This window comes from Arctopsyche grandis, chromosome 2 (assembly GCF_051622035.1).
Source record: "Arctopsyche grandis isolate Sample6627 chromosome 2, ASM5162203v2, whole genome shotgun sequence".
NCBI lineage: Eukaryota > Metazoa > Arthropoda > Insecta > Trichoptera > Hydropsychidae > Arctopsyche > Arctopsyche grandis.
The window spans coordinates 20639622-20664104 of NC_135356.1; positions in this window are offsets into that span (position 1 = coordinate 20639622).

Here is a 24483-nt window from a genome sequence, read left to right on the forward strand (position 1 = left end):
AAACCTTAATGCTTAGAAAATATTTCCATTAAATACATTTTTTCGCATCTTGCACTTTTAACAACATGAGCACGTGCGCACTTATCCTAAATCCATATTTTTCTACTCTTTATAAATAGACCGAATAAAAGTGGGACCTCCGAGTAAATTAGGATGTTGTCGAGACGAGAGAGTAATAATTTATTATATTTGCGAGGCATAAACAAGAGCAAGTCTCTATCTGTCTTTCTCTCTCTCTCTCTCTTGGTTTTCGTTCCCTTTTGAAGTTTCCCAAAAGAACAACGCGTTTCGGTTAATTTCGCAACGGTGGTGTCCTTGTACACTTTGCGAGAACTCTAATATTTGCTGCTCCTCCGTATGGAAACTTTCGCTCGTCTCCCATATTTTACAAGTGTTTGTGTGCGTCTAAATACGGGCATAATATAAAGAAAACAACAAGTTCGACCCGTCTTTATTTATGGCATATTCATCGAGAAGGTAATTCGTCTTTAGCTCGCTCTATATTTTGGGAGAATAAATCTGCTCGTCTCGAAGTGCTTCTTATCCAGAACAACGATTATTAATTTTGAATATTATATGTATGTATGTACATATGTAAATGCTTATTTCATCATCATATTAAGTAATTCGCCATCCATTGTCAGATAAAAGCTTCTCCAACTCTATTTTATTATTGTTTACCCTTTTCACCCTATTTTCACAGGCTTGTGCCTTTCAAGCTTCTTTCTGCATCCTTAAGGATAAAATTCTATTTAATACAAGCGCAGAAAATAACATGATAATACATTGTGAAATACAAATTAATTAAATATTTTATTGAAAAAACTAACCATCAGAACCATAACTAAAATACATATACTTATTTATGTCAACTACGTACGATTTTCATAAATCAAATTTCAAACTCTCTAAATGTATTATCTATCTAATAAAACAAATTAAATTAAAATTAAAGAAGTCATTGACCAGATAACTGATATGTTCTAATTTTATGTTTATTTTTCCGAATAAAATTTTTAAAACTTATATTATTTATCCATACTTATTATATATATATATATATATATATATATATATATATATATATATATATATATATATATATATATATATATATATATATATTTTTTTTTTTTTTATTTTTATTTTATTTTACATATATACCAGTAAGGCCTTACAGGTAAATCCCAATGCGCCTTCCTGGCCAATTACAAATACAAATACAGCATTTTTATTATAAGTCGTTGAATTGCGAGACACTGAAAAAACTCGCAAATTAACGAGACATCTATGAATTGTACATACATTTTTATTGTACATCAATCAAATTTTCTAATAGTGGTGACATAGTAGGTAGGAAGGATTTTTAGCCAATTTTTTTGCCCGGGAACCGTTTCAACAATGGAATCAGAGAAAATTGGCAAACTCTGATAGGAAACGATCAACCTGGAGTCACAAATCCAGGTCTGACTAACAGCATACTCCGAAAAATTCATTTTCATTCAGGGATAGAACCCGGCACCTTCTTGACGGTAAGCAGAAGCTTAACGTCCGAGCTATGCTGCTGGCTAATATATATATATATATATATATATATATATATATATATATATATATATATATATATATATATATATACATATATATTATATGAGCCGTTATATTTGAAAGTGGCGGAAGTCTTACTTTCACTTAAATTATAAAGACTCATATGTATTTACATGATCAAATAAATGTACTATTTAATAAATGTACGTACATAATAAGCGTGATTGAAGATTACTTACTTAAGATTACGTACATTTATTAAATAATATAAATTAATTATACAAAACATCGCTTACCTCAAATATGAGAAACAATCGACTTAGGCTACTTTCGTCATCGTTTTATATATTGAATTTTTTTTTGTAATTTTTTAACACATTTTTTGTGTAAAGAAGTGCACACAGATTTTATCTATTGTTTTCGAAGGAACGAGTCGCCTGTGGAGCTTCCGCACTTCGGCTTGTCATCGCGACAGCTTCTCGCAGCTTTCACTTTAAATTATTTTCGAAGTGAGCTTGGGAAGATGGAGAGAGACTGGGAGGGGAGGGGAGGAGGTTCGCTGTGAAGTTTTGACAGTTCATTATGCGAGATTTTTATTCACGTGTCGTTAATCATCCTGCGCGGTCGGGGGGAGGGAAGAGCAGGATATTTGAAGGATGGGTGGACTGAAAGATGGTTGGGTGAAGGGAATATGAGAGAGGCACAAAATCGGCGGTGAAGAGGCTGAAGAATCTGGCTGAGCTGAAAGCCTCACCACATCTATATACATATAACGTGATACAGAGTGTCTCAGACACATGGTGCCAAAGTTCAAATGTCTATTTGTAGGGTTGGGTTGAGATCGAGCTTACAGACACCACGACGTGGCGAGATTGCAATTTGTTATAAACTTTATTTAAGATGCATATGTTCGAAAATAGTGCATGTACATATGTATATGTTACAGTCGAAGTGTATTTTCAGTTGTAATATATTACAACTGAAAATATATAAACTGGCGTTTTAGGTCATTCATATTCGAATAAAATTCAACTAGTAAATTATAACTCTACAAAACCAAATACACTTTCAACAATGTGCCCCAGTTGTAATATAATAGTTGGGTTTTGACAGTTCTGATGTTGAATTGAATTCTCGCCGTAATATTTGCTAGGTATGTATAACGAATTATGGTAATGAGTATCGTATTACGATAGCTCTAAGAATATGTTAAAAACAAAAAATGTGACTTCCAACTCAATTTACTAGCCGAGTGACATTTTCACGAAAACCTAACCTCTCCACATAACCTGGTACTAACTTATTGTTGAGATTTTGGGATTAAAGATGTATGGAATTTTATATGAAGTCAATAAGTCATAATAAATCAAAATAATTGTTAATTCCAATAATGTTTTCAAAACAAATGCTACGAGACATTTGTAATAGAAAATATCGAGTCTGATATTTTCATGTTTTTAAGAAATACGATGCTTAGGTTCTACGTTTATACCAGGGCTGTGGAATCGCTTCAAAATGTACTAAATATAAAAACCGACTCCGACTTTATCTTATAGGTCAACTTCGACTTCCAGTTCTGACTCCAACCTGAACGATTTTAGTAAGATCGACTTTTCTTGCCAACGTTCATAATTGTTAGTAATAAAAATAGCCTTTAAAAAACAGTGGTGATTTTCAAAACATAAAAAATAAAGAAATTAAAAAAAATCACTAAAAATTGACATGTAATCCAATTTATCGAATTATTGGTAATGAAATAGGTATAAATAAAAAGTAAGTACATCTATAATTAATGTGTAAGAATTTAATACACAAACAAATCAAGTCAATAAACAAAATGAAAATTAAAAAAAAAACATAGAAACAGATGAAACGATTGGTTTTGACCATGACACATCGAAATTCGTGCAATTCAATGGTTTTATTTATAATGTAATTTAAATTCATGATTTTTATAAAGAAGTTATTAAATTTCAATTTATAAGTGGATTTTATTTTCAAGAGATTTTTTTTGCCACAGTGTCTTTACAGTTGCCCAAAACGACACTGTGGTTGAAAATTTAAACAAAAAAATAATTCACGTGAAAAAAAATATATACAAATAAGAAAAATACAAGAAAATCCTGATAAATATGTATCTTAAAAATTATAAAGAAATTCAGAATTTTAAAAATTAATTTGAAGAATGCAATTTAAATAAATTGAAGTCTAGTTGACGCATACCGTAATACTATTAATTAAAGAAAATAATAAAAAATAGTTGGAGTCGGTTGATATTTTATGTCTCTGACTTTGACTCCGACTCAGCTTGAAATGCTCTGACCCTGCAAATTCGACTTTACAGCCCTGGTTTAAACACAACAGGTGAATCTGCATAGGTACTGGTAGTTTTTTGAATGTCGGCAGTAGCAGTGTCATTCTCCGGCCTGACGATTATACGGACACCGTTGTGCAAAAACGATCCAACCCACATGCAATTTGTCACAGGTTGCTATTGTAAACTATCTGTGCGAAGATTATGAGTGGGTGACTCGTACGAAGTACGAAAGACTGATTACGTACGTGCGAGTGCGATGCGGTTTCCATTAGACAAATGACCCAACGCGTTTACATTATTTTCACCCCATCATCCCCCAAAACCCCGTTTTTGCGGCTTAATTATTTCATATGAGAAATCCCAGTCCAACCCTTCAACGAAGCAGCCCTTCAAAGAAACAGGGTTTTCCCGACCCCGTGAGAACGAGGCATGAGTGGTCAAAACGGCCCAAATGCACTTAGTCGGCTTACAAACTATGTATGTCCATACATACGTATGTTTATATAGATAATGCACTTTTGTATTATGTAACACAAAATCTATGAATGTAGAACGAGGCTGTTAAAATATATGATTTTATAAAAGAATCAACGATTCAAACAAAAATTTTGGTCAGTATACACAGTATGTCCATATGTCAGTAAATATTTATTTGTTTTATTTGATATATTTTGGTTAGGATTTCGACATTGTCCTTTTACAGTGATATACAGTGGTGGTTCAACATTAAATTCAAATCATTGTATTAAATTGCCCGTGAAATTTGCGTTTATTGCATTAATACTCATTATTCCAAATGAACACATACGATAAATGGCAACATTAATAAATCGAAATTACCGTATGTTAATATAATACATACATGCGCTTGAATTATGATGTGTTACATATAATTTATGCGTGACGTTTCGTTAGAGTGGTCATGGGTTCAAATTCCACTGGTTTCTGCTGTGGATTGTTTCTTGTGACTCCAGGTCGATCGTTTCCTATCAGAGTTTGCCAATTTTTCTGATTTTCATTGAAACGGTTCCAACGAATTTGCAACCTTACCATTTTCTTGCAAAATCTCGAGTTTTCAGCAATCTCGAATTTCGCTGAATTGTATAGAATGCTGCACATTTACAATGTATCTGTGGATGTTAATTGATATGTATTTGCTGAATTTCGCTGAATTTTTTAAAATACTGCAAAATTACCAATTTGATCATAGATGTCTGTGCGAATATTAATTGATATGTATTTACGTATTCTGTGCAATACTAATAATATTTTTATCAAATGTATGTATAATGTTTCTGGCCAGGAAGGCGTATTGGGGCTACCCGTTAGGCCTTATTGGTACAAATTAAAGATTAAGAAAAATGTATTTTAACGTTTAAAAAATTCGAAATTCGATTATCCTACCCCTTTACAGTTTGTATGAAATTTTCAAATTTTCGAGAAATTCGCACTCATCGATGTCACCACCTACGACTTTTTGACTGCCAAGGATTGTCGAAAAATGTGAAAATATCGTCGGACTCGTCTGCGGTTCTTTTTGCTTTTCTTTTTGTCGGTGGGATTTTCGTACGATTGATTTCCTTTTTTTTGTGTCGTGCTAAGAGCCTCGCCAGAGGCGAGGCCTTATTGATTTAATAGGAGAGCCTTGTCGACTCGTCGCCGATGGCAGTGAAAGATAATAAGAAGGACAACACAAAAAAAAAATCATTGGATGTCAGGATCGAAGTCGAATCGCATAAACGGCGCGAAAGCGAGTTAGGTAAAAAGTATTTGAAACCTTTCCAATCGATGCATTGTTCAGTGACGCAAACTACGCAAAATACTTGTGAAAATTAAAAAAAAACAACAGAAAATCCCAGTCTAATCGACAATATAATATACATATCTAAATATGCCACAAATCGGTTAAATCTTATTTATATACGTAGGTATTATCTTCAAATATATGTATAATTTCGAAAGAGACTTTGTAAGTTTGTATCGTTTCTATGACGATTCGATATTTTTTTTTCGATTCAAATAAATTTAATAAAAAAACAAATGAATAATTACTATTAGATTCGCCATGTTTAAGCTGTTTATATTAAAAATCCTGAGCGAAGCCGGGTAAAACAACTAGTATATAATAATTCTAACTGAACCCGGCATGGGTTGCAATGCCACAATAAAGCATGCAATTCCCATTCCTGTTCCCGTTGCATTCCCGTTCCCATTGGGTTCCCGTTCTCGTTCCGTTCCCATTCCCGTTCTCGTTCTCGTTCCCATTTGTCGGAAAAATTCAGGCAGCGAACACATTTGAAATTATTCAATTATTTGTTTATAACAACGTAGTTTGTTTATAATAACCCTAACAACGTAGGTCGCGACACGAAAACATTTGAAATTATTTCGCTGCAATGCCACTCATTCCCGTTTTTCTCGTTTCCGTTTCCGTATTTGGGCGATTTTTTTACAGTAAGCTTCCCGGACATGCATACAACAAATCCTGAAAGTTCCATCGTAATCGGTTGAGTGGCTTAGGAGCCTATACGAGACAGACAGACAAACAGAAATTCATTTTTTTACTAACCTCTTCTTATTTTGTTATATGCGTATATTTAAATAATAGATTACATATACATACATACATATATTGATGTGTGAGGTGAATGAACAAATTTCTTTAAGTTGTCTGTATATGGTTATGAATTTTGCGGAAGTTATTCTTAAAATACTATGTCTATGCGTCCTGAATTTACAATCTTCGGAGTCAGCTTACGTTTGGTATGATTGTTATTTTTTGTAGAAGAAAATTTGGCCTTCTTCATTGAGAGGTATTGGATGGGATATATAATATACATATGTAGGTACTCAGAACTCGTATGAAAAAGCAATCAAAGATATTGCTTTCAGTGGTACTGATATTTAAATGACTACAGATAAATCTGAGAACCCTCAGTAAGGCAAGTGTGAGGAAAATACATATGTATCTTTAGTTGAAAAAGATTTCGGAAGAGGCTAAGGATATGCTCAATGGTTGGTGACCTTATTAATCCTTGGATAATTATTGTTAATCCTTAATTATTGGATTGTAGTAATATAGTCATTGCAATTATAGTAAAAAAAATTATTGTATTTTATTACTTTTTTCAATGAATAATACAGTAATCATCACCGTAATTTATAGGCATTCACCATCCACTGTTGGATTAAGGCTTCTCCAAAACGTTTCTCATCAACGGACACATTTTTATAATTTCGTCCATCCATCTTCCCTGTAGTCTCTTCCTTTTTTACCCTTTTATATTCTCTCCCGTACTATTCTAGCACTTATTTTTTCCACCTTTCGTCTATTCTTCTAGCTCTGTGAGCCACCCAAGGCCATCTAAATCTCTTCACTCTGTCCATAATATCACGCGTTGGTTAGTAAAATATGACATCAATACAATTAAATTCAGTTATTTGTTTTCAAATATGAAGGTAATCATTGAAAAATTGCCCATTCGTTTTTTGAATATGAAAAACATTAATGCAATGCCATCACGTTGAATTTTGAGTAGGATTAGTTGTGGTTATTGAATAATGCATTGTTTACATTAACGGCTACCAATACATATGTATATGTACGTATATAAGGTATTAAATTTAAAAATATTAATGGAAATTTGAACTCCACCTCGAAAATGAGTGGAATTGAAGCGATGGAAAGAGGAAAAATTTTAATTGGATTTTCCGATTATGATTGCAACGTGCACATTTTTCTCGGTTCATATTAGCCTAACGAGGTTGCACATGCAACTGCCCTTCGATGAACTAATGGAAAAGCGGCATTTATCGAATAAAAATAAATTTTAAATTCGATTTTGATCTTCAGACTTTAAAAGCATTAACCGAAATTACTATGATTCATTTTAAGGAGCAGATATATGTATACACACACACACATATATGAGATGAAAGTATTTTAAAACGTAATTGAAATCGGTTGACAGACGTAAAATGAAGGGTTGTACAAGTTGTAAAAATAGTAAAAATGAGACTTTTTGTAGAAGACTTTTGGGATTGTAAAAAATTTGATGAATCTAAGTTATTGAAAGCTGTAAATTTTCATAGCGGACCGAAAAAATAGATCATTGATCTTTAGACTTGCCGAATTACCCAGTGTTATCCGGACGGGGTTCATCTGAAAGAAAAGTAAAAAAAATGGAACTTATACAGATAATTTTGCTTTCTACAATTTATTACAGTGTCATAATATAGTATACTAAATTTGGTGGTCATAATTTTAAGCTGTGACTTTGTATTGAAATCAATCCTTCATTTTTTTATATTTGTCAGTACGTATGTATGTCAATATAGATAAACGTATGTTTATATTATAAATATATAATATCAAAAACATATAGACATCAAAAAGTATATCAATAGATAAAAGTAAAATGAGAATATATTTAGGACATCACATGAAGGACATACGTATTAAGTAGATACTTTTGTATACATGTGCTTTCATTCATTTAAACGAAAAATTACGTTCACTTTTAGCTATAAATTTGGTACGATTTTCGTGTGTACACATTAAACGCCAAAATGAAAATATTCTGAGCTGAAAAATAAAATAAAATTACCCGATACATACACTGATTTTAGAAATACCCGTTACTCGTTTTTATTTAATTTTACGACATTCGCTTTTATGAACACTTCAAAAGGTTTATATCGGGTAATTAAAATAAAACGATCGTGTATATAAATACACGTTTTTTGTACGTAATAGTATTGATAAAAACGAGTCAACATAGTACACATTCATGTGTGTTTCAATATATCCAAACATTGTCATCGCAATCTTTTGATCGGCGTTATTCAACCGTTCTATCAATATTGATCGCAATGTAATTAATTACTGAAATGAATACTCTTTCAAATTAAATAAATAAATAAAATGTACATATGTATGTACACACACACACACATATAAATAAATTTTACATGTTCATGTTAATATTCATTTTATATTGGATAGGTTTGTGTTTTTAAAATGGCACGTGTTTCATTGGTTTAAATGTTTTAGTACAGTTTTTATAATAAATGGTCAATCAAATACATACATATTATGTGTACTATATATCGATTTTTTAATATTGTTGTAACTAAATTATTAGTTTATTTTGATGGTTGGTTCTTAATTTGGTATATGCTATTATGCATATTTAAATAATTTTTGTGCGGTCGAAAAATAAGTGGATGATATTTTTTAATCAGAACCTAAATTTTAATCAAATTAGCTGACCAAATTCGCTTATAGTTACCGACCATTTAATTTTAAAGTTACTTTATTGTAATTAACTCACCCATAAATTAAGATGCCTTTTGAAATCTGCATAATGTATAATATGTATGTATACATAAAATTAAATTAAAAACAGGATTTTGGGCTTTTTTCCTATGTCTCAAACCAGGGCAGCATAACCTTTCTGTTGTTGCGATCTATTTCTTAATATAAAAATTAATTGAGATCTACCAATATGCAGGGGAGAAATGATAATCTTTCATAAAACGTTCGCAAATGTATAGCGTTAGTTAAAACATTTCATTTGAAAAAAATACAATTATAATAATAAATAAAACGAAAAATAGGAACACAGCAAATTAATATTGGATAAAATATTATCAAGACGAAGGTTGATACTGTCCAGAAGTCGGGATTATATGATAAAAAACTTTTTCCTGAATTTTAATCGTAAGTGAAACGTGAAGGAGGTTTGTAAAAATATATTCATAATCATAAAAATCGATTGAGATGTTCATCACGCAAAGAATTTTGTACATCTGATTTTATAATGTTTATATCAGAAAATCAGATTCAACCAAATATGTAGAAACAACGTCCTGTGCCTCCAAACAATCGATTCAGAGTCTAGATTTTAGACAGCAATTTAATCGATCTATAACTAGCTAACTAACTAGAATCGATCAAGCGAGTCTAGATTCTAGACAGCAATTTAAAAAAAGTATATTTTTTTAGTATATTTCTTTTCCAGAATAGTTTTCTACTATTAAAAAAAACTCAATATTCACTTATTGAAGTTTATTTAGGTCGATTATGATAAGTTTTTAATGATAAACGAGAATTCAAAGTAACCGTTTAGCTCGAGAATTCCCATAAAGAGCGTGCGCGCCCGCCGTGGGTATTTGTATGGGGGTTTTTTCACTAAATCGTCATTTTTTTTATGTTTCCGTGATTATTTGGAAAATTACATTCTTGGCAAAGATCGACTTAAAATCACATCGCTATCGACCGATAGACTGCGATCGACTGATTAAATAAGATAATATTAAAATGAGATAATATTACAAATTCTAACATGAAAATAATTGCTAATGTACATAAATAATAACCACTAGATAAGTAGCTATTGGACTAGACTTAAGATGTAGTGTGAACAATAAAAAACTTCTAAAAATCATAATTAAATTTAGTGAATGGGCTTTTGAGCTTTATATGAGCCATATGAATCATAAAAAGATCCATATGAATCGTAAAATGTTTATTAAATAAATATATGTCCATTACAAGTAATTTGAACGACAGCCGTTTATTCGACCTCTCCAATCATCCGGAATGAGTATTTTACGCGAAAATTTAATGAAACGAACGCTGCGTGGAGTAAAACGGCAGTTAAACTGCAAGTTAAGCGGGCAGTTAACTTGTACGCAATAAAGTGAATTTTCTTCACATCCCCTTCACCCTCGGTGACACTTTATTTATGCCTTTTTCTGCAGTCTCCGAGGCTATCGTCGAGCGGAAATTTTAATCCGCGGATGTGTCGGCTTTGGAGAATATTATGTAAGCGGGAGTAATACATAATAAGTATAGACTAGCTAAGTAAGCGAGTTAAGGCACGACGTATGTACGTACGCATTGTATCTAAATATACGTACACACGCATATAATTAACGTGTTTAATATTCAAGCGCACCGCACTGTAAGGGTTAAACATTGCGACATTTGCAATCGGTTCTAATTAGCGATGACTGACAGGGCTAAGCCGCCAAACAACCTTGACACTCGTAAGGGTGGTTATGGTGTTTTGAGAATGGTATTTTGTTACTTTGCTTTACTCACTTAAGCCGTTTGTATTTTCACTTTTATTTATTTAAAAAAGATTGTAAATTTTAGAATTTCCTCTTTAATAATCCCAATATAAATATTGGATTAAAAAAAAATGCTATTTAATCCAACAGAATTTTTGTTTGAGGGTCGTTTTTTCAATGAAAATTTTCGAAATGCCGCTAATTTGCAAATCCCTTTGACTGTTATGTTGACCCATTAAATAAATTTAATATTCAACTATTAATACACATTAAATGTTTACTTTTTCAATATGCGTATGCATATATGTACATAAATAAACGTGCAAATAAAAAAACATTATATACTATGTACATAGATTTTTTCCAAAATCATGAATTGAAACGTCAACAATCGTTGTAAATAAAATTAAACATATGTATGTAGTTAAAATTTGCCACACTTATGGATAGCGAGTGATCAGAGCTTATATTATATTTTGGTTTATTTCTTCAAATATACTAAATGCAGGGTCTTCATATTTTGTGTATTCCTCACCAAAATCTCTATGATTCGAATGATGTCTTTTCGAAATAAATACATTGATCAAAAATAATTATTTTCGTGGAAGCCCCTAATAAACACATGCCTCAAAGATGTGAGAGAAAGGAGTTCAGTACGCGCTGCGCTCAACGGTCAGTGTGAGAATGATATCCACCTTGGAATGATGGCTCTGCATCAGCCATTATTTTTTTCATTTTTTGCATTTATTTTATATTATTCGTCGTTTATTACACGATAAAATGATTTTTATAACTAATTACAATAATTATCCTCGTGGATTTTGTTTTGTTTTAACTTAAAACACACAATTTTAACTGGAAGCTTGGAGTCTAGCACAGTAGCTAGTGGATTTTTTTTTAGTCCAGTTAGGCAAGTGTTAACCAGAATGAATTATGAAAAATGATAATTTTTTTGGTTCCATGACAACTAAACACGTCCCTGTTGAACACAGCGACAAGTCCACACAGTGAAAAGTGAACCTATAGACTACTGAACAATTAGGTTAATTTGCCACTTTGTACTTTTGTCGTTATGATCAACATGTGTGGTTGTCTGGTCGACATCATTACAAGCTTTTTATTAGCTTCACGGTATTTAGATTGTCACTTTGAATCATCGCAATCATTAAAAAATTGTCGTAGACAGACGAGTGCTTTTGAATTATTACTTTTGCGCTGCAAGCATACGATATTTTTTTAAACAAATCGTTCAAATATATTCTAATGGAATTCTGCCGAAATACTTTGTTCATTTTATTTATCATTTTATATAGATACTTCGCCTTAGAACTATTTCTGAAATATAGGCTTCAATATGTGTGTATAGTTTACACATCGAAGTATGTATAGTTTACACATAAAATATGTACATGTACATATTTTAAGTATTTATTTTATCAAAAAGCAAAAATATACATATGTATGTATTTGGTTTAAAAAATTTAAACGCATCGATAATGTGTGAGCAAACATCTGTTTGAGTATCCGACAGTCGAAAAAGCGTGAAATGAGCGAAGGCAGGGTTGGGCGTGGGATGGGGGTGAATTTTCCGAAGGAAAACGGCGATGAATGCGTCTGATTTATACTCTTGTCGAATTCGCGATATTTCTCGGATTATCTCGCGCCACGGTTGATTCGGTAAAATCGGCTGTTTTCAATGGAAATTATCGTAAATTTTCCTCGCGGCCCCGTGCCTACGTACGGAGATTTTCCCAGATTTATCGGGTTGTTTTGATCACATTTGATCGACACACATCAATTGTTGTTCGCGCATGTGTGTTTCGACGCATCGGCATGTGTGTAATAGCGCACATCGAATACGTGCACACGTGTATGGTTCATCTTGTGTATACATATATGTATATATGTACATACATATGTATGTAACACTGCGTAATACGAAAACAATTCTGTGGAAAGCAATTTAAAATACAAAGGAGCAACCGCAGACTCTAGCTGGAGAGTCGAGATAAGACGTCAGGGTAGCACTCGGCAATGTTCTTTAACGGAGAAATAAGATTAAAAGTGAAGAAATTTGGAAAAGATCTTCATTTGTTGCAAACCCTCTGATAGTGGTAGCATTGTTTGTATTTTTATTTTTATTTTTATTACAATCAATGTACACTCGTCATTACAGATCGCTCCAATGCGACGAGTGTACGAGAACAGTCAGACAACGTATACAGTACGTTCAATAAACAATTTTTATACACATAATAAATTCGAAATTTTTCACGATTTCAGATTTCTGTGCATAATTTCTACAAATTGTACACACAGATTTTTGTGACAACAGGAAATGATATATTACCAATTTTCAGGAATCGTTTCAACAATGATCAGATAAAATTGGCAAACTCTGATAGAGAACCGATCGATTTGGAGTCACAAAACCCCCAAATCTAACCAGCAGTTTGGTGAGTCGAACCATCGATCGCAGTGGTGCTAAATATATACGCTACCATTATATATTCCATCTAACCAGTTGTTTTCAGATTTTTTTGACTAATTGGAATATATTCCGTCTTATCTGCGTAACTTAATTCAGATGGAGAATAAATAGCATTCCAACTGGCCAACATTAATTACAACTGAAAATACACCTCAACTATAAGTTGGTATCAGGTTAGATGGAAAGGTTAGGTTTTTCGTAAAAAATATCACTCGACAAGTAAATTGAGTTGGAAAGCCACATTTTTGGTTTGAACACATACTTCGAGTCATCGTAATACAATAGTCATTTCCTTTATTCGTAATACATACCCAGCAAGTTGTAGCGCATTATTGCATTCTAAAGCATTCGTAAAAACATCAGTCCAAACTCAACTGTTATATTGAAACTGGATGGACAATAGTTGAATTGTATTCGAATTTGAATGACCTTAGACACCAGTTGGAATATATTACAACTGAATACACTTCGACTGTAATATATATGTATATATAAAACCTACCATCACCACAATTGGCCTAACTTTTGCATTATTGTAACAGTACGTTTTGCATCGTTGTTTGATGTTTAATTGTATATACATATATATATACACACATATACCAGTACAAAAAAAAAAAAATATAAATAGTCCCGTGTTCAACCAACACGCGGTCGGATATTTTTCAAAGAGCTTTTTTCAAAAACAATATAAAACAACAATAGAAAAATTAATTAATTAATGAAATAAAATTTCAATAGATGGCGGTAAATGCTACGAGACTCAGCGCCGTATATTTGACTAGAGGAAACCTTTTTTCTGTAGTGGTTTAGCGGTGACGTACATATGTCGAATCTATTATGATAGTATGGCGAGCGCTATCTCAGACAGACATACAGACAAACAGAATAGCGATATTATATAAAAATATGATTGTTTGGCATATATTGCTGAAAATATTAAGAAAGCCACTCAAGTAGTAGTAGGAAAGCCACTCGATTTTTTTGTAGTACTTCACTGTTTTACATAAGATTTACATATACAAAAAAATCTATCTATGTACGCAATATATATTTAACTAATTGTATGGCGCTGTGAAAAAAAGCCTTGTCAGTTGTTGAACAAGTTGCTACCATTAGCCAAGAAATCGGCAAATTACCGCATGCACTAATATTATTATCGCAAACTTGCACTATTGATTTGAAGATGGGAAATAATAATTTTTGTGTAGGTTCAAAACGACCGGTGTAGCAACAGAAACTGGTCGTAAACTATACGTACAATACAATGCTTTTTTATGTGAATACTGTTAATGAATGTATGTACAATGTATCTTGTAATGGTGGCTCTAAAAATGTTGTGTTGGGGTTCTTTCAGATGATAACGACCAACTGAAGGAGCTACGTGGGGACAGAACCAGGCACAATTGGAGAGCTTCGCCCTAAAGGTGAGCGTCAAAAATTCTGGAACATTTAGTAAATAACTTTTTTACTATCCCAATAAAATTCTAATACAATGTTGAAAAACGTTGTATATTTAGAAATGTACATATGTATTTGTTTGTAATTTATATACACGGCTAGCCATATTAGGAGCATGTAGAAAATATCCCATACCACTATGTCAACATTGTATTGAATTAACAATCTGGTGAGAGAAATGTGTGTGTGTGTGTGTGTGTTTTTTTTAACACACCTGGATGATATTATATTTCGTAATTAAATTTTATGATGCAGCATCCAATTGCAAATTCGCTCACTCGTTCACGTGAAACGTCATCATGAGACCATTGCGGTTGTGCGGTCGCATAGCTACCTATCTAATTGCATTTATTATTATGTTATTTGACTTTTAATTTCAAGAAGATCGTAAATAGGTTATTGGTTTAGAGTTTAAGCTGTAGATGATAATTTATTTGCAACAAAGTATTAGCTATACTCGTTAGTTCAGTGACATTCCTGCCCGTCAAAAAATTGTGATCTGATTTTGAACCACTTCCACTCTTCAGGTCGCATCTTACCGACATACGGGAGTTATCTAACATTGAAGTAAGTTAATGTCTCCGGCATGAAGCTAGAAGAGTTTAGTCATCAAAAAACTTCATCGGAAAAATTACATCGGAATCTTGTGTCAGGTTGAAGCGATCACAGTTATCTAAATACGTCTTTCTACCTTTAGATAACTGTGATCGCTTTACTTTCTACAGGCTTTTCCTTCCGTATTCTGCGCGCGCACATTAATACGGGAGTAAAAGCCTGTTCCTCTTGTTCCTGTTGTATCCTGCTCGCGCAAATTAAGTGAGTATGTACCGTTTACCATGCACCCTTTTTTATCTTTCGACTTAAGATCTTTCGATTTTCGATCTTTGCCTTCCGATATTTGTGTTTTCTGTAATTTAACATTCTGGCTCGTCACGGAGACCGCATTCTACCACCCCTTGATAACTCACAAGCAGTTATACTAGTTACGGTTTTCACTCTCATTTACTCTCATCTCATATAAGATTGATATTACAAGCTTTTAGACTTTTTTAAATACGGTTTCATTTCACTAATATTGAAGCAAAATAATAAAATAATATTCCCCAAATATTGAAGCGTTTTGGCCAAATCATATATACAAAGCTGTCACTTGATTCGGAGAGTGTTGGAGAGAGATATTCTGGAGCGTCCAAACTCCTCATTAGAAAACCAATAGAATCTTCAGGAATGAGAGTATTGACAAAATATATTTAGGATCAAAATTCCTTGCTGCCGGGTAAGCCTGCAGATACATTATCAGAGTGAAATTACTAAATGTACTGCGCATTAAAGAATTGGACTGCTCTAAATGTAATGGTAAAACACAAAATTTTGCAACTCTAAAAGGCATAAAATAAAATAATTATGATAAAAGCAAGCTTTTTATTAGTGTTAATTTTTCTATTGTGCCTTAAACAATACATTCAAATAGGATAAAACTTAAAATATTTATAAGAAATTAAAATGTGTAAAATAAATAATGATCACTTGATCTGTAGCCGTTTAAATGTTTTGCAATCAATAGAAAGCTTTGAAAAATATGTACATAGAAGCAAAATAGAACATATTTTGACCCAATAGCGCTTAATTTCTACCGGTTTTGACATGATGATATAATGTATATAATATGATATATGTATGTATGTATAATAAAACAATACGAACCGAATGAATTATACGTCAACGTGTCACGTTTTTTCCCGCGTATTTACACGTGCTGCGATAGCGTTGAAAACGTACGTGTGTTTGCGAGCCTGTGCCTTCGAGGGCTTACCTAAGTCTTATCCGGTTCAACATGTAGCCTTTGCTGATCCCATCGAGTTTCAATAGAAATTTAAATTCAAAATCGGCGACATTGTCTCGGGGCAAAATCTGCAGACCCCCTGAGAGCCGGAGACTTTGCGCCCCTCACACGCCCGGCATCTCTATCTCCGTCTGCTCCCGACTCACCCGGAAACAGCCAACGGGAATTTGAATAAATCGAGGTAAATTTAAGGCAGTTACATTGAGCGTGAAAATATTTTGAAAGTGAATAGCACAAAACACAATAGAGCCATCTCGAGCCACTCAAACTGCTGGCGAATAATGCTTCAGATAAGTCGAACATGTTCACAGAGTAACTTTACCGGTACTATCATGCTTAAATTTAAACATGCATAAGTTGATGGTTTTATCAATGAATGGACGAATTGATCAACAATACTTGTGCTGGAAAAAAGTCGAAGAAAAAACATGGATTACTTGATTTATTACAAAAATTGTGCTTCTTATTGCTCATACATAGATTTACATACAGCTAGTAGCATAGCTCGGTCTTTAAGCTTCTACTTAACACCAAGGGGCGCTGGGTTCGATCCCATGAGCTGACCTCGATTGAAAAAGATTTTTTCTGAGTACATCTGTAGTGCTGCTGGTCAGATTTGGATATTTGTGACTCCATGTCGATCGTTTCCTATCAGAGTTTGCCAATTTTCTCTGATTTCATTCTTGAAACGGTTCCCGTTTAAAATTGGCTAAAAATCCTTCCTATCTACTATGTCACCCCTATTTGAGTATGATTAGTGTACAATAAAATGTATGTACAATTCATAGATGTCTCGAGTTATTCAGTGTCTCGTAATTCAACAACTTGTAAAAAAATTGCTGCATTGTTTGTACATACATAATTGGCCAGAAAGGTGCATTGGGGTTTACCTATAAGGCCTTCCTGGTATATACATATGTATGTAAAAAAAAATAATATGAGAGAGAAGTATAGCTCGGTGATTGCGTTAATGTTTAGCACCGAGAGGCTACCGGGTTCGATCCCGTGCTAATCTTTAATACTGCTCGTCAGACTTGGATATTTGTGACGTTATGTGTATCGATTCTTATTTGAGTTTGTCAATTTATCTGATTTCATTGTTGAAAAGGTTCCGCCATAAAATAGGCAAAAGTCATCCTACCCGTTATGTTGCAAATATATGGATATGATTTATGTAAAATATGCAAAAAACTATACACAAGTCCAAATGCATAGATGTTTGTATGGATTAATTAACTGTTAATTTCGTGTTCTTATCTCTCAAAATACAGCGATTTAAGTACATATAATTAAAATGGCAAAGTTTGAAAACGATCGGATAAGAACCCAAACTTCGTCATACGGCAAAATCGATTCTGAACTAAGAAGAGGTTAGTAAAAAATGCTGCAATGTTTGTAATTAATTGTCTAGGTAGGCGCATTGGGGTCTAGTTGTTAGGCTTCCTGATATATACATATCTACATATGTAAAATAAATTAACATTCATATTTTAAATAGTAGTTTGTATAATAGCAAGGACGTTAATTAGGGTTTATTTTAATTTATAATAACTAATCATAACGAGTACACCCGTACATAACGAATACAAATAGCTCCCTACAAATATCTGCCATTTTCAGCCGCAAGATTAATTCATTTCTTAGCTTCTAATATCTGAATGGCTTTTCAAATTTTAGCTTCCAGCTATTGAAGGTGGTGGTTAAGAGGACTAAAAAGTAATTAAAAGAAGATAATTTAACTGTCTGACTTTTATAATGAGAAAATTTCATATCGTAGGTATTACCATTACTGCTTCTAACTACTGATACTAAACTTTATAGATATTTAGATGTAGGTAACTACCATTTAAAAATATAATAAAATATTCAAAATTTTTAAATGGTACGCATCATTTAATGTAGCATCTAAATTTTGCTAAACCAACTTGTTATTAAATATTTTGTTCATAGATATGTAGAATGTGCACAGTTATATGAATAGATAATACTATACATATGTATAGTTGTGTATAATCGATAGTAAGGTAGTTTTCAAGCAATTGCCTCGTTTATTTAAGTTTTATTTCTATGTTAAAGTTTTTTATTGCCCGTAATAAATTTATTAAATTAGACAAGTAGGTCTATCGACTTTGGTGTGTTTATACACATACATACATACCATTGGCGTGTCGTGACTTTTAAAACAAGGGACTAGATATAAAGAAAAAAGTACGTAAGATGAGTTTAATTTTTCGTTTTCTTACTAACAGAAATATGAGCCTACATTTTTTAATTACATATTGTCTGTCTTCAAAACTTAATCTTCTGAATGATTTATCGAACAATTGATCGAGAATGCAACATGTCAAGGCCTCGTTATTTCAAAGGAATCGTTACGCGAACTGAGTCCTTCGCCATATTGTTTTTGTGTAAATTTGTGTTATTTTAATTTAAAAAAATATATTTCAGAATGATATTCTTAGTGAAAATTCAATAAATGCTTGAAGAGACGAGTAAATAAAAAAAATTATTTTGTCTACGATGAAACGCCTATATTTAAAAATTCGCCAGTACCGCGAAGGGAACAGAATTGAGACCGCGAGTCCTTAGAGCGAACGACGCGGCGGACCATGCCACTACGGTTCCAATTTCCGAACTTCACTAATCTGAGTTAAAAATATTAATATGGATAACGATTCGTATTTATTGTGATTGAATTGTTGATATTTTTAAATTTTAGGTAAAAGAAGTTCTAGGCTAATGACAGCACGTCTCTGATACATACATACATACAATGTATAGTTCAGAGGTCAAATAATGTAGTTCAGAAAAATTGAAATCCGAAAAATTATTTACAAAAGTAAGGTAAATTGACTCTGTACAATATCTTGAGTATGAATTAATTTCAAGTATTGATTTTAAATATGGTTTTATAATTTTCTTAATTCGAAATATAAAAATTATGTTTTGTTGTAATTAATTGTTTGTATTTTATGGACTTTTTGCATTTTTAAATGAACGGAATTGTAATCAATATAATTTTTATTTTCATTTAATCAATGCCTCAATAATAACACTGTTCGACAAATGACTTTTTTTTGGTTCAGAGACGAGATATGACTTTTCTTATAGATCTATGCCCAGTGGACACGAATCTGGTATAACATTTTTTATTACCAGATTCGAGTTCACTGGGCATAGATCTATAATATAAGAAAAGTCATATCTCGTCTCTGAACCATTTTTCGTGTCGAACTGTGTAATTTGCTATATTTAAATTTTCAAGAGGCACGGTAAGGTTGATGTCAATGCATTTTAAAACATTGTACAATTGTATAAATTCAAAAAATGTTAAGAGATTTAAATTATACCCGCTATAGGATTAATTGCAAAACATTTATAAAACCGAATAAACTTATCGATTTCATCAGTGTTTCATCCCTTGAACTATGGACTGTCGCCATTTTGATGATAATTTAATGAATGATTATTTTCAATAAATTAAAATAATTCTAAAATTGAGCTGAAGGACATCGTAGAGAGTGAGAGTGCGACGTGCTTTCTCGCTAATGGCCTTTAACGGCCGGCCATTATCGTCGCGGTCGTGTAATTATTTTCGCGGAAAAACTTTAAGGGCGCATCGCGGTAAGTTTTGCCAATTAAAAGCTACCAGGGGTGGCCAACTGATCCGCTTAACTAAACTACACAAAAGGCGGTTATCACCGCCTTTTTTGACGTATGCGAAAAGTTTGTTCGCACTTTTCTGTAGGAATGATGAATTTCCCCATCGAAATGATCACATTTTATATATGTAGGTATTTTAGTATCACGTCAATGGCCATTTTATTAATGTATACTATTTTATGAGTTTCTTTTTACTAGATTACTTATCTGACAGTTTCTTAGTGCCTCAATACAATCGTTCGATTGTTAAGTTGGATTAGTATTGTTGCGTAGGGGTGGGTGGAGGATCCAAGTAAAAGGCAAAAGGCAAACAGTCGTTTTACAGCATTTATTGATGATTAAGGAGATACACGCACTGTCACTGCTCAGTCCAGAATGACATGATATCGCCTACGTACCGCCTTATAAAGGGTAGATCTCTCAGGACGCCTAATCTGTTTACCTGTTGTATAGTCACGTATTCGGATATGTATTTCCACGACATTGGGATCCAAATTACATTACCAATATTGCGAGTGCTGCCATATGCAGCAATGTGCTGCCAATATGCAGCGATGTGCTGCCAAATTTTTATCTACCAATTCTCTGTTTCTGAACCTTTAAATGGCACCCCATCTATGAAAAAAAAGCAACACTAAAATACTTTACTCTCTATTAAAAATAATTAATGACTTGTTTGCCTTTTAAGATATCACGCAATTTTTTTTCCACCCTAAAACCATGGAGAAACGATTTCAACAAGTTGAAGGTTGAATTCTGTCTAAAAATGTTTTAAAATTGTGGATCTCTTGTATTATTTTGGCATTCGGTTCTAAGAACTGCCATTTTTTTTAGCAACCGGCTCTAGAAAACCGGGAGAACCAGCTTCCAGCACACTGCTGGATATGATATGTATGTATGTAAATATATGTATATGTACTAATACTGAAATTTATTAATGAAAAAAACGGATAGTTTTCTTTTATTTTTTATTGTAAATTTCAAAGCCTAAAAGTTATACATGATCTGAAATCATGAAGTGTTGTTTACATTTAAAATATATATTTTTTTCAATAAAGTAGTCGTATTGTTTTTTTTTGTTGATATTTACGGAATAATTATACATATATGTAGGTATTATATTTACATTAAAATTTATTTCAACATGAATTTGAGTATTTATGGGTTGACCGCTTTGTCCTATGTTATATGCATGTATATATTTTTAATTTAACCAACAGTGTCTTTTTGTGTCGAAATTCGTAAATTAGGCTAAGGTTTTTGCTTCGGCGTTGAAGGAGAAAAAAAACGAAGCTGGTCGGGAAATTTCCGTTGGCGATAATCGATCAAATTGACCGGAAAAGAACTTTTGCTAAGATTCAGTATTTAATTGTCCGTTAAAAGTGTTCATCATATTTCATTCGACATTTTATCACCGTTTCTTTCATTGGCATAGATTTGTGTCAAAATATTTCAATCTGAAATTTTTCTCCCTTCTCGAAATCAATATTTGATATTAGAACGAAAAATTTCAACTTTTATAATATCGAAAACTAATATAATTTTAAAATTCTTTTGATTTGAGACGAAGAAAACTCAATCGATTGAATTTTATACACGGATTAATGTAAACTTGGATGCTGTGTTAGATAATAACCATATCGCGATAAATTTGAATAAGCTCAATAGGTCAATTGACAATACGCCTTTATAGTCAGATATACAATTATATTTACATTTAAACTAGAAATTTATGAATTATTTTTCTACAATGAATTCGAATAATCTTAATGGGAACGCATGTTACGAAAATAAACTATAGAAAAAGTTTGATACCCATTTATTAAATTTATTGTATTGTTTACTTTATAAAGTGAATATATTTAAAACGATGATTTTGTAACTTTTATAAAAAATATAAGGCTAGTTGGAGTAAATTTAAAATGCATATGTACTTATATACTGTTAAATGATATTATTAATATGATATTAATTTAATGTACTAACACAGGGAAACTAATAAAATGCTTATAATAAAAATGCCCTTTTCTGTTTTCTAAAATTTGAAAATGCTAAAAAAATTTTACATAGTACTTAAAGATAAGTGGTGAAGTGGTGAAGATTGTAGATCATTGAATAAATTATGTAATTGTCGATCATTTATTAGTAAAAACTTTCATCTATATTTTTAAATGATTTCTCTTATCTTGTTTACGTAAATTGGCGATGCACAGTCGCCATTTTCAAGGCTTAACCACTTTATTTTCGTATTTAATTTAATATAAAACAAGCGAAGTCAAACTTTTTAAATGTTTTGTACCAACAACTTTAATTAATTTCCGCTGTCTAAGCACTCGTTGACCAGTGTTTCCAAACAATATGTGTATAATAATATTTGTATATATGTATGTAATTTCTATGAATAGTCGAAAATATATGTATATATGTATATTCAAATGTACATTGTATGTAGATGAATATTTTTACAAATTTTCTCATAAGAGATATATAAAGTAAAATAAAATAAGATTTTTCCCACACTTATACTATAAGACAAAAAAAAATCAATATATATATAATTTAGTAATAATAAAAAGCATTTAAAAATCAAAAAATAGAAGATGAATCCTATATTTACATTGAATACAAGACAATGAAATCCGTACAATTTTTTTTTAATTTTAATTGTAATGCTGTAAAAGTTTTGATTAATTATATCCAACATTGAAGCAGATCTTTATTTTGTTGAAAAAGTTGTTTAAGTTGTGATGTGAATGTACCCAACGTGTAATACTAAGTATGCACGACGTCCATTCGTGTTGTTAGAAATGACGTTTCTTCCAAATTAACCCGTTAGCTTCCACGGTCAATCCGAAAAGTTTACGACCGGATGTGCGTTCGGCTAGATTGCTTTTTTACAACACGACCGTGTGTCTATTTTATAAATACTTTTGTCCCGAGCGGAGGCATTACGTTCGGCCAGCTCTACGTATCTACAATGAAAAACTACACACATTCTACTGAGTGACCTCATTTCCACGAGCACTTAAATTCCTTTCATTATTCTTTGCACCCACCCAACCCTCACCTACCTAACCACCCTCCCTTTCGCCAGTTGTTCGCTCAACCCCTTGGCCACACCTGCCACTCCTCTAAGCCTCGAATGATTCAATTTCGGAGTCGAACGTGTTAATAATCCTCGAGAGTTGTTGCCGTACGCTTTTGGCGGCGGCCTCAATTGAACGCTTTTTCTCCCTCTCAACCACCTGTCCGTATTGTGTATTTTTATTTTCTTTGAGTATTACATTTTATATAAGGAGACATAATAGACGAGAAGTGTTGTTGGGATTCAGATTGAAAAACACCCCCGTTTTAACATTGCCATGTCGCTTTTTATTGTTCGCATATTATGTTCTCGATACATCTTAAGTCTAATCTAATAGTTAATCAGTGATTACTCTCTATTTTACACATTATATTTCACGTTGGTTTTTATTTTATTATCTTATTTTAATTCTAGTGTAAGCAGCATAATAGGAAAAAAGCTCAAAAATATATTTAAAATTATTTTATACATATATTATTATTTTCAACAAAAGACTCTTGAAAGTATTGAGTAAATTTAACTAACAGGAGTAAATCCGGTTGACGGGTGTTCGCCAAATTTTATATATAATTTGGTATTAAGCTTAAATTTATGAATTAGATATGAAATTTTAGTTTAATACATTCAAATGTTTCTGAGGGATTTACAAAAAAACTTCAATTATCTAGAGTAAAAGTACTACTTCCGGTTTATGTAAGAATATTTAAAAAATATTATTGTATAAAATGTATAATTTCTATTACATATGAACATAATTCTAAATCCATTGAATGGTTTGAGAGATAATTGAATCCAAAAACGAAAAAGAGGACACCCGCATATGTATAAGGGGAGGTACCATTTCCGATCAACTTAAAAATTTGAAAAAAAATCACGTCGAATCGATAAGCATTCTAGAAACCGATATCAAGTTTCAGTTTGATAGGACTAATGGTGTTCAAGAAATCCCCAAAATACACAGACACAAATACTAACACAGAAACACACACACACACATT